We start from the raw sequence: 13,689 nt of genomic DNA on the forward strand, positions 1-13,689 counted from the left end.
CAAACTCATAATAATAACCAATAAATAGACTTTTAACTTCTGACAGAAGAATAATTATAAGTATTTATCACGTGAAAAGTTTTCTTAACTTTTTTTCGTGACTTTCATAGAAATTAAGAATTAAAATAAAGTAAAAAAAGGCGTAATAAAGATATTTCTCAATTGGCGAATCTATAACTAGATAATCACAAAACTTATATCTTTTTATTATTGTTCCTGTTATTACTCTATTTCTAATATAAAATAGTAACAACTGTTAAAGTCGTATACTGTTAAAACTGCAAACACAATTACTGTCTATTACACGAACTGCTTACATAAACTTTAATTTGCGTAATAACTTATTAAACGATAATAATTGATTGCGATAATAAACACGACCACTTCCGTCATATAAGTGGTTGCACCAAAACGATAATGAAAACGCGTTTAAGATATAAAAAATGCATTGTTAGCATATGTGGCGTAGCTTTTTACGATACGCATTAGCAAGTCCGAATTTGAACATTAGAAGATACTGTCAAATTCTTTAGAATTCCTATTAATATCATAGTATTATCATGGGGTGCGATTTTAAGCAATCCGTTAAAAAATGTATGCAAAAATGTTCAATCAATGAAATATTATTCATCTATTCTTGTCCTCACATATAGACACGCTTTAATCATCTCGGCATGCAACATAAAACGATGCAACAAAAAAAGAGAATATTAAATTAAAGCGACATAAAGTAACGATTATTATATAATATGATTGACCATGCTTCCAATAAAATTCCATTATCTTGACAATGAAAATAATTGATTAACTTTATAAAATGAATATATTCAGATCAGCGTACGATCAAGCTCTCTTTAAGAATTGACGAATGTTCGAGGTAAAATTCTATTCTATATAATAATAGAACTATAAAATTTTATAAGACATAATAATTAATTAGCTAAATAGACATGATACTATAATATATATTAAGTAGTATCATTTACTACATATCGGTCTCATTATAAATTACTAGTTTTTACCTAGATTGATTAATTTTAGCTCGCTATCTATCTTGCAGACAATATAGTATAATTTATAAAGTGACAGAAAATTAGATATTCTTTATATAATAAGTATATTCAATAATAAAATAGACAAATTAAGATCAGTACTCATAGTTTGTCCTTATACTTAAGATCATCTTAATTCTGGTTTTATATTAGATTCCGTTCAACCAATGAGATAAAATCTTAAGACTTTACTTAAATATAAGAACGGATTATGAATATCGGCCTAAGAAAAAGAGAAAGAGATAAGGAAATCAAGCATTAATTAGCTTTCTCGAGATTTTCGAAATAACGTTTCAGAGAAATAGGAAACGAAGTATTCTCGAATGTTCTCGACAGCGAGTGGATGTCAGGGACAGTGTCTCTTCCGATAAACACTACTCGTAAAGTTACAGGCTACCGTCGTAACCACGATGTAAATAGTTCGCCTCGTAAAGTTCTGACCTAATTCGACGTAATAAAGCCATAATGAAACGACCATTTTATGTTGCTGCCTGTCCGTACCGATATCGTGGAAGGTCGGAATAGGAAGTGTCGGCCACGACTGAAGTGCAAGGTTAAGAGATTGAGTAACGGAAAGCGGTCAACAGGACGCTATCATGCAATGTAACCGACATGTGACCGCGACATTATGATAGACGACGAATCAACACTTGACGTATATCACGTATCGCGACTCTCAAACTATGTGCAATGTAAATTCTGCAGCGGTGAATAAAAGCGAAGGCGCAAAAGACGACTGATTTTACTTGCAAATGATAAATAGTAATAGCCTATTAATTGACGTGATATTCGACGACGGATAAAAGGTCATTTATCATTAATTGGCTATCGCAACCAGCAATGCCGCCCATTATATGCAGCATTATTACAGAATTATTTGAATTTCTACCATATCACCGAGTCTCTCTTACATTATACATACATCTCCTTTGTATGAATAGTTACAAGGCCCTACGCTACAGAACTCTATATTGCTCCAAGCTATTCGAAACGAGAAACGCCGAATAAGATTTAATGCGACTCCTCTCCCGCGAGATTCCTAAACTAGTTACGATGCGAAATCAAAACATGTTTGTTGTCACGATCAGTCAAATCCGGTGTATCAAGTCGAGGAGGCGTATTCGATTCCACGGCTCAACACTAGTCGTCTCTCTCTCTCTCCCTCCTCTTTCAACGAGGCATGTCTTCGTCATTTCACCAACGCTCTTATCCAAGACAATCTCTATCTCTCGGAGTTCGTCCTTTCTCTTTCCCGGCTACAGTTAAATACGCGCATTCCGCACCGCTATGTGCGTCCGCGAGAGAGGAAACGACTATACGGGGATTAGATTACCGCGTAAGCGGCTTATTTATCGCCGCGGCGGTATGTAGATTCGCAACAGACGCGCAATCAGCGTGGAATACAGTCGCCGAAACGCCCGTATCCGCTAACATAGAAATCCGCGTACTCTCTAACGGAGGAAACAATATTCTCTCCCTACGAGAAGGTCGGAAATGCGATACATCGCACGGCTTCGCGCGCGCAACGCCAATCGATCTGATTGATTTCGGCCGACACACATGTTATGCGAGTGCATAACTCGCTGCATACTTTAACGTTGGTGCGAATAAAGGTACGCGGAAGAATTTTTCTCTCTCTCTCTCTCTCTCTCTCGGCGCGCATAGTTCGCTCACAAGTTTATCATGCGCGATACCAGTGCTAGCTTCAATTTAAATTCCATTCGAATAAATTCGTTACAGATCGTCACAGATTACCGAACAGCGGCGAGCGGATTATGACCAACGGGATAAGGATATGTGAATGACCGTTCATACCAGTGAATGACCACTGAATCTATCTTACAATTAGTTCAATAAGAAAAAAAAATCAAATATATATTGTAGATATATATTTTTAAGTAAAAAATTATAATACTGAATTTATAATTTTAAATTAAAGCTTAATAATAATCATTCATTAATTATTCCGTCAATTTCATATTTTACAATTCTTTTGGAAGTGATTTTACATAGTATATGCGTTTTAAAATTTAACTAAATAGTACATATGACAAAATTGATATTCTTAAATATAAGATGTGAGACCTACTAATGTTCCTTAACCTGTCATTAGTACATCTATCTTATTTTAATTATATTAGCATGTCTGATGGATTGATTGAGGAAATTAATTGTGCCAACATGCGTTATATTTCTCGTGATATTTCTCTCATGTAAATAAGAAAAAAAAATAGGATTAATATTATAGGAAGTGAACGGGAAAGATAAAAGCATATCGAGGCTCGTGATTTATAACGCTGATCGTGTTAGTTGCTATTACATGTGCAATTTCGAAGACGTAACGTAGTCATAAACCATCGATATTGCTAGATTGATTGCTAGAGCTCTCTCTCTCTCTCTCTCTCTATATATATATATATATACCTTTCTCTATTATTGAGAGATATTCTTCCGCCTTCTCTGCCTTCCTTTAGCATTTTGTTCGTTCGTATCGTACAGTTTCTTCGTGGTTTGTTGCGCCCGTTACCGGAAGCAACTGTATAGGAAGAGCAGACACGTAAAGACCGCTTGGATTCCTCAACCGGAGCTGATTCTCCAGACTGTTCGCCAACTTCTTTATGAGATATTAGAGCGAGAGGGACAAAGAGAAAGGAAGAGGGAGAGAGAGAGAAATAGAGAGAAAGAGAAAGAGAGAGAGAAACAGAAAGAGAGAGAAAGAGCGGACAACTTTGTCGGCAATTACTTCGATATTGGAATTTAATCAAGATAATACATTTAATTCTCTCTCATAAGTTAAGTTTTTATTCGCCATAATTCATATATACGTTTTGCGAGAATATAAAATTATAATATGACAATTATAAATAAAAAAATATCATAACGGAAGAAATTTATATTTCGAGAGTAATTGATTTAATCGTATAATATTCCCGAAACTGATATTGTCTTTAACTTACAATTAATTAAAAATGCATTCTTTTTAAATAAAGCTCTATAATTTTTTTTGTCACTCTACCTTTCTCGGTACTATTGACAATGATAATTATTAAAAATGACGTACACATACATACACACGAATGAAATTTTGACAGCTCGTAATAATAGAAAATATTGAGCTATTATTTTTAGGATTATTATGTCATAATTTGCATGAATTTAAATTTTGAAATAATGAGCTTGACAAGCTGTCCTTCATCATTAGCCTTGATGTTGTCAGACAACAATGCATAAGTTGGCTAATAGGTGCTCTTTAATAACCTAAATTTAAACTTATTCAGTCAGTTTAATATTCCGCATATACGTGGCATAAATAATGGACTTAAATTTTTCCGCATTCCAATTTGATTGAAAGGAAAAAGTACAGTTTAGTTCAGCGATAAAATCGCGATAATCATGCATTTCTTATTGAAAAAGTACTTTTTTTGGTTTACTTCCAATGTTAGAGTTGAGCTGATAACTGGCCGGAACAACAAAAATTGATTTAAGCGTATCGCTTTGTCACGTGATTCGTGACACGTTTCAAGTTTCGTGTGTACTTGACCGATATAATGATAATTTGCAAACGCATTATAGTAACTAATAGGTCGAAAATCAAATGAAATTGAATTATACAAATTATGTAATAAAGTCATGATAAATAAATAAATAAAAAAAAAAATATATATATATATAGTAAAAATTATTATTACGTAATAATGATCACGCATAATATACCTATATCGGTGAAAGTAGTTTCAAGCTGCTAAAGCTACAATTTGTGTAATCCATTAGTAGGAATTTTACTTGTTAAATAAATTCATGACTATATCATACCTGCTTTGTGTACTTACATTAGTCGTGATTTAAAAAAAAAATTAAAGTTAAAGTAATTAATTTATGCAATTATTGAGCGATTAATCTTGCATTTATATAATAATATAAAAATACTTATATATTTTCTATACAACATATTACAAAAATATATTTAAATTTTGTTTTCATTATAAAATAATGTTTTTTAGAACTATAGCATATGTAATTGTACAACATAAGACTTACCTACGTTCGAAATAAATGTTGCGTTTAAAATATTTAACATATGTTGAACTTAAAATATATTATATTTACTTTCATTCACATATGAATGCCAAATTACAAAACAGAACATGCCATATGAACATCACTTCACTATCAACGAAATACACCACGTTGGCACTTTCTCGTATACAATTTTTTTTTTCAGTCAGCAAGTGGAAAAATACCGACAAAGTTCGAATATGAATTCTCTACAATATCATCGTCATCTTTTAAAGATATGTTACAAAATTAACAAATCATATCGAACGTCGCTAATATGATAAGATAAACCGGAACCGAACAGAGATTTCTCTATCACGCTACAATTTAACGTGAAAAAAACGTATTGAGAAAGACGCTGAACCTGGCGACGACCAAGCGGTGACTGAAAGCGGTACAAGCGGTGCCGATAGCCGGCTCGTACACCTGCGACCTGAGGATTCCGTGGAGTAGGAGAAGGTGAACCAGGGAGGAGAAGGTGAACCAGGGAGGAGAAGGTGAACTGTAAAGAGAGAAGGAGCGGAGGCATACTCTCTCGATGGCCTTTGCGCGAAAGCAGCAGAACCTTCGGCTCGTCCGCCGAACGGTTGCCCAACACACGCCGTGAACGTCTCGCAAAAAAAACACTTGGGATTTTTCCTCATCGCTTTTTTTTTTCTCATCCTTTTTTAACGCTTTCTAAAATTAAGCCGTGAATAGCGACGCGTCCACCTGTTGAGGAGAAGTCGGTGCCACTGAATTATTCCTAAACGGCGAAAGAAAACGCGGTCCTGGTGACAAAATATCCGCGCGAAGCATCTCAAGAGCTACCGTGGCTCCAATTTCTTGGGAAATCGTAGAAGCCAATCTCTCGGAATATATTACAAACTGTACTTCACGTCTGGTTGCCATACAAAGTAAAATCGCTCTCTCAGAGTACACAGTTCTACCTTCGTTTCGATATTCTGTATTAGTATAAACGCATGCAGTTGTCACGATTTATCAATATCTATATCACGTGATATTTGTAGATAAATAAAGATAAGCAATTCAGTGATGCAATATCTGCACTTTTCGAACGTTATAATTTGAATCGTCGTCGAGAAAACAAACGTGACAATTGACAAGTGGATAAAATAACTTGGAGAGAAATAATGTATATATAAATGCAGATATATTCTTATTAATCCGAGATTTGATCTTTCTTCGCCTTAATCGGATGGGAAAACAATATACATAAAATTGTATTCAGTCTTATGGAATATCCGTTAAAAATCGTTGTAATATCACACGTATACATACATGCATATCCTTGCGAATTCAATTATCACTAAATTATAATTATCACCGTTTCAAATTTTATGAACAGGTTTGATTTCATAAAATAAAAATGTTAAATATTAATAATTTTCTGAATTAATATCGACATTATTCAAAGTTCTTTGAAAATATTAATTTAAATTAAGTTAATAAATATTTGCAAAAAAAATTCATTCTCTTTGCCTATATAAAAATGTATCTCAATTCACAACGATAATCTAATTTAATCTACAGAAACTTATTATTAGTGACAATATATCTTTGTAAGCCACTTACATAATATATTGTATTTGATATATTAAGTAAGTATATATTTGACGTATTTATATGAGTTTCTTCTTTTCCTTTAAAAAGATAACATCTATTTTTTTTTAAATTAAGCGAAAAATACAAAGTACACGCGGCTTTACATTACTAAAGCAATAGCAAGTAGCATTCAGAATAGGATAAACGCAAGAGCAGTTAACGTTTGTGAATCAAAAGCGAGATTAAACGATACATGCTGTAAACCGACTGCTTCTCTCCGCAAATTACAGATCTTCGAGGTATGTAATTAGCGTGTAATGATGTAAGACTGTTGTATCGTTTTAGACTGCGCGAACATAAACGTTGAGTATCAACGACGCGATATACAGAAAATTGCACGTAATTTAGTGTACCGCTATTGTACATTTAGAAATTTAATTACTTATTAGAAACTTAACTGTTTTTTTTATTTCCCAAGCATGCAGATATCAAGTATTTATGTTTTAATTATAATCTTTATAGCATATATAAACTTAATGGTATGTAATAAAAATTTCATACAAAATATTTAAAATATTTTTAATAATTATCAGAAAAACTTTTAGTTTAAGACAATTTTATGATTAAAGAATTTAATTTTTTTAAATAATATATTATTCGATAACTATGATGTTATAATATTATAATAAATGATAAATATTTTTAGCATGTTTAGCAAGAATTTAAGTTTGAGAACAGGATCTCAATCTCTGAAATGTTTTCCGATATTTGATCAGATTCGAGATCACATATATATTCTCGTTAGAAGAAATTACATAAGATAATTTTATACAACTTTATTTCTTTGAAATGAATATCAATACGCTGATTGTAATGTCAACCTGTGATCGCCTTTCATGCGGTGTTTTATTTCGCGATTGAATTCTGTTCGTGTGATATTGATAAGTTATAGTTACGGTCGCAGCTAGCTGATATTCCTGTCGACAAATTCCCCGTAGGTTTTATTTATGGACTTCGTAATTCGAAAACCGGCTGTATGGAAGGAAGCAATTTGCTTGATTACCGATACAATACTGCACGAAGTGACGATGAAACGGGATCATTCAATGAGAAAAAAAGTCAATGACGCGTCAAATACATCTTTTAGATGCATTCGAATGAAGTTAACTCGCAAACGTTTTATAAAAATATAAGATTCTTGAATTTTTCATAAACTGGATTAAAAAAAAAATATTCCTAACAATTTAATTTATAATCCACTACAAATAGACTATTACACTATAAAAAATTGTACATCCATATTTACAAATTTTTTTGTGTTACCACGTTTTGATTACTGCTTCAATGTAAAATTAACATACAGCTGATATGTTATTATTTTTATAACATTTTCATGTGTTACATTTATTTCAACTTCATAACATAATACTTTGTATGTGTTTCATCATAAATATAATCATTTCAAATAATCAACATATTTCAAAGTCAGTTTAACATTCTAAGAAAAGTTAAAATAAATCTTTGAATAATTATGAACTTTAAAATGTTTTATCAACATTTTTTACGAATTATTGTAATTACTCTTTCTATGTAGTTTTTAATTAATTTGTATGTTATTTTTACATCACATTTAACGTCAATAATAAAAACGAATATAGTTTAATGATTTTTAATTGACATAAATAAGTATCAATTACTTAACATTTCTAGTTGTCAAGTAACACACGATAAATGAGTTATTTTAACTTAAAATTTAAAGTGGACTTTCTGGAAAAAAAAAATGTTAAAATTATAGCATTTCATTTTTTACTGTATATACTTTTTATATAGTTTGTCTAAATAGTTTCAATTTACGATAATCTTGATTAAGATCGCAATTGTATGTATGTGTAACATTCGATTTAGCAACGTAAAGAAGCTGAAAATTTTTCTAATAAAAGTAATAGAAACGGAAAGATTTTAGTCACGATAGCCTAATCATTATCACGTGCCATTCGATTTCGCAAGCTCCTACGAATTCTAAAAGTTTCCGCCGTTTTTCATTGTGAGAGTAAGGGAAACGCCAAGAAATTGCGTCGAGCTTCCGCTTCACAAAGATTACGTTTAATCAGAATTAAGGATGCGCTTGTGGAGCATCGATCGGTCCAAGCGGTCGGCCGATCTCGGTTTCGTTTAGAATGGAATAGGTCTAATCAGTGGCAGGATTTCCCGAGCGATTGCTGCCAGCGTTTGAAAGTTTGGATACCATCAGATGGGTATCGCTTTTCCTCGAATATCCGCAGCGAAATTACACATGCGTTGTTGCTGCCTGGTATCGATTTTGATCTACCGCTCACGGACTCCACATGTATATCCGGCATGACGGTAACTATCATCGCAAATTCCTTTCGGAGACTTTCCATCACAGATACTCCGCGCGCATTTTCCGTATGAATACTGGATAAATAATATTATGTACGTATATATGATATTATACGCGATAAAAGCATATATATTAAATATGCATATGATTTATCAATTAATTACTTCAATGACTTCTATTTTCCTTTCGCTAATGCTGCGGTAAATCACTATGTCATATATTATAATATATCATAAATATTTAAATGTGTAAATTTCTGAATAAATATGTCTTTCGATTTAGCAGCGTCTTCGAGATAGATGTGTACACCACTCCAAGAAATCGTCGTCATCATTATCTCCTACGTCAGGAAGGATAAAAATTTTTTTGAAGATATAACAGAGACGCGATAAAAATGTTACGTAGATTAACGCAATATTTTTCATTACGAAACATTCAAAATATTTAACAGAAATAATTTCATATATTTTGAAATGTATATCCTATCGAATTGCGGACATGTCCTTTCTCTAGAGTTAATCAAAGTAATATAATTTTCAATGTCCGCAACGTCCATAAAACTGCACCTTAAGCGAGAGATTTTATCGCCGCGGCGGAAAAGAAGTTGTTCTCTGCCAGAGTTCTTCCGGCGAAGCGCAAAGGAAGTCTGACATCACGTTTCCTAGCCGTACACTCGACGAATTTGTAATTATCCCTGCGATGTGTACAGACTCCAAAGTCCCGCTTTTGCACAAGGGTAATTAATAAATCATTAAAAAGGCACGCGAGGGTCCTAAAGTATCGCCTCAGTTCTTTGTGGATCGCTTTGATTGAGCGCACCGACCCTTTAAATAGATTCGCCTTTATGCGACGGACAGACTGGGACGTTTATTTAATTACAATCAGAGATTCCCTTCCACTTTGCTCCGTCTCTTTCTTTCATCTTATGACACTTTATATTTTGCTTAATACAACTTGTTCGATACGGCACGTTGATTTCTTTTTTTTTTCCGGATCAAAGAGCACTATTTATAACAGCATTTATATTTCAATGAACATGCCATAGCAATAATTTAAGCAACATTTACAATCTCGTGTAAAAATCATATGATTTATATTTACACAAGAAATCACGCGCAATATTTTTATTCAATAATATTATATAAACAAATATTATACGAGTATTATGTTTTAGGAATATTGCAATTATTCAAATATTTTGATGCACAAACAAATAACATAATCATTAATAAACACTAAAACAAATACATAATTTATTATATTTATACGTACGTATAAAAAAAAGATTCAGAAGATTCTTTTCACATGAATTTATGCACATATCGGAACACATTTTTCATATATGTACATATAAAATATATAATGTATTGATATCTGCATAAATTCATTTGTAAAAGTATTAATGACGCTTTCCATACATATGCACTATTAATTTATTATAGATGAGCGTCTCGCCTCAGTATTTATATGTCCAGCATCTTGGGCGATTTAATTTGTTTAATTAATATTCTCTTAATTTTTACGCACAGAATTTTTTGTAGCTCTATTGTAGAATTTTCAAGTGCTTAAAATCTAATAAGAAATGCTAAGAAAATGTCAGCAGACAAAGTAAACAGCGTGAACTTAACGTCCCAGTTTGTCCCGAGTCTTTTTTTTTTGTTCGGTTTAATAGCCAGAACTATTTGTTTGCTCTATTAAAAACTTTAGAACTATTAAAAATAAAGTTAGAACTCTCAACAATTAATGAGTGTCCATAAAATGAGATGTCAGTTTCACACACCGCTAATTGTTTATAATATAATTTATAATATGAGAGTGAAATTATTAAAAAAAAAATTTTCGAAAAAATTCCCTGAATTCCAATAAAATTCCATGAGACTTTCCTGATTTTCCCAAATGCAAAAAGAAATCCTTGAGAATTCCAGATTTTCCATATTTTTCCAGAGAGTAGACACCTTGAATCAATCATATAAAAAAATAAAATTCTAGATTTTATCTCAATCACTTTCCAAATACCTATTGTATACGTAATGCTATTATAACTGTCAGTGCATCAATGTCAACTTCTGGAATAGTACATCACGGCGCGTAATTATATTAATTCACCTCCTCAACTATATTTATTTCTCAATGCATAAACAAAATGTGATACCATAAATAATTAAAGGTAAAATTTGATACTATTGGATTTGCAGGTGTAATCGATAGACAAATAGCAATTTAATACGTAATATCTTGTTGATGTGTGGGCTATTATTCGTAGGTACTCTACCATGAATATCACGTCGACGACATGAGAATATCGGAATATCGAGAGCAATGTAGTAGATGTCAACGTGTTAAACGGAGCGTAAAGTAATGAATAGTGACATTTTAGCAAGATTCATAGATATTGCAATGTTATTTTTTTGCGCGCACGAAGTTATGCTCAATAATTTTGTACCTTCAATCAACGACGAAAACTAGAATAGCGTCCTCCAAAAATAGTGCTCTCTCATTTTTGTCATCTGTTTTATGCCAAAATAACATATCCCCTAAGATAAAACACAAACTTCTCCGCCTTGAAATAAGGTGGTTATTTTTAAAGGAAACATATTTTTGGGCTCTCCTTCATTCTCTGTCTCGTTCAACGTGTAACATAAAAAATGGTCTCGGAAGGATCTCTCGATGGCTGGCTGCAGCTTTCCCTTCCACGAAAAATTACTACATTTCCGAAGGGTCCCGACAAGTGCAACGATCATGGGCATCGATCCGCATCGGTCGCCGTTGGGAACTAAATTTGCCGACGGTAAAAGCAATTTATTTCCAACTCCATCCCGACTACTAGCACAACAAAAATTGTATAGTCTGCACCTGCAGACATTGCTGCATGGTAAGAAGTAAAGTAATTTCTTCACGTAATCATTACTTCGTGCAATAATATAAAAGTATCTGTTGAAATAATTAAACACATTTCTGTTGCACGTAAGACAGCGTAATTAAGCGTATTTCAAGTTTTGCGCTCAAAAAGAAAAAAAAAAACATACCAAAAAATTTTTATTATTATAAATTATTTCACGTTTAATCAATATTCATTTTTTGCAAAAACTATATCATCTAAAAAGACTCTTCGAAAAGATAATTTCTAAAAGTTATAACCTTTTATAGCAATAATTTATCAATGTCAAAAATATTAATATTAACCTTCATCAAAATGCAAATCAAAACATTTTTTTTTAGAAACTCCTTATGCCATCTGCAAAAAACAACCCATTTAAGGATTTCGTATAGGCACGGACCTTTTAAAAAATTACTACGTTCCTCTGAATTTCTTTTTCTACTTGGTGAAACGATCAAACCCGACGATCCGTATCAGTTGCCGTCCGCGAGTTAAATTTGCCGACGAAGAAGGAACCTTTCTATAGGAAAGGAAGAGCCTCCCATCCCAAAAAGTCTACCATACGCAACCTAAGAAGCAACCGAGCTAGCAGCCACCGATCGAACGAGCCATTTCTCCTCGGTCTTATATCACTTTTATGCCCGCCATATTTCTGACCGGCCAAACGGTCCGACGAATAATGCATTATTTACGGCAAAATTCCACGAGAACCGACTGGAAGCATCATCGTAGTCGAGAAAAAAATTCACGCAATCTCCTCGAGAACAATACTATATTCTTTACTACTCTCTAAATTTTTTAGAGTGAAATTTTCACTCCAATCATGGAATCACTGATCAGTTCACTCCATGTAAACATTCACTTCAATAGAGTGAATTTATTTACTCCAAGACAAAAAGTGAAAAATTTCACTCTTATTTTTAAAATAAAGTCCACTCCTGAAGTTAACATTCGAAACTTTATTCCAATTTAAAGTGAAATCGCCTGCATAGTTCTTTCTGTGTGTCACTTTTAAGTTAGAATAGCGCAGCATAGGCGACAATGTACATAAAGAAACAGTGAAATGTCACTCTTTTTAGGGTCAAGGATAAATCCAATAAAGAGCGAATAATCTCTATTTCGAAAAATTGAAATTTTACTCTACTTCGACTGGCAGTATTTTCATTATTGAAGTGAGATTCGACTCCAAAAGAGTGAGATTCCACTCTAAAAAATTTAAAGAGTAGATTATGTGATTCTCTTTCATAAATATATAGACACGATTTTTTTTTCAATTACAATCCACTGATTTTGGTTTAATAAAATTTTTACCCATGACAGTTATTCTCAATAACTACAACTCTCAATAACTAATACATTATTAATATAATAATTAATCAAATAAAATAGTTTTACAAGTCTTTGTTGTTTTATTCAAATTCATAAATTCTTCGTATACGTGCACTTTTAATTATAATTCCATTTGTTTGATTGCACCTATAGTTTTTGCATCAAAGTAGAAGATATCTTTTATTTGCGCGACGATTCTATGATGTTCCATTACATTGATTAAAATCTATCTCACAGAACCAACATGTTTACACTCTAATAATAATCTGATTTTATTTTTAATAAAAAAGAAAAATAACACGCACGTGAATTTTCATGAAGTCGTAATACCATTTTTTATCCGATATACTTGAAAAATTAAATGGAAATGACGAGCTGGAAATTTCTAAAATTCACACATCTTTTCATATACCTTTATAAAAATATAGAAAAACAGAATAAAATATTCTTATCAAATATTTATGTAA

General features: G+C 32.3%; 1 protein-coding gene across 7 annotated transcripts in view; it reads right to left on the reverse strand.

Annotated features, from left to right (window-relative positions):
* Pgant9 (polypeptide N-acetylgalactosaminyltransferase 9) overlaps nucleotides 1–13,689 on the reverse strand; it is a 207,426-nt gene that overhangs the window by 134,531 nt on the left and 59,206 nt on the right. The window contains exon 1 of one of the 7 annotated variants that reach the window (XM_072911677.1): nucleotides 5,091–5,518. The exons of the other annotated variants lie outside the window; for them this stretch is intronic. The gene's annotated coding sequence lies outside the window, so the exon portion shown is untranslated. Of the gene's footprint in view, nucleotides 1–5,090; nucleotides 5,519–13,689 lie in introns of those variants that run through there. 7 annotated transcript variants of the gene reach the window in all.

The sequence above is a fragment of the Anoplolepis gracilipes genome, chromosome 2 (assembly GCF_047496725.1).
Source record: "Anoplolepis gracilipes chromosome 2, ASM4749672v1, whole genome shotgun sequence".
NCBI lineage: Eukaryota > Metazoa > Arthropoda > Insecta > Hymenoptera > Formicidae > Anoplolepis > Anoplolepis gracilipes.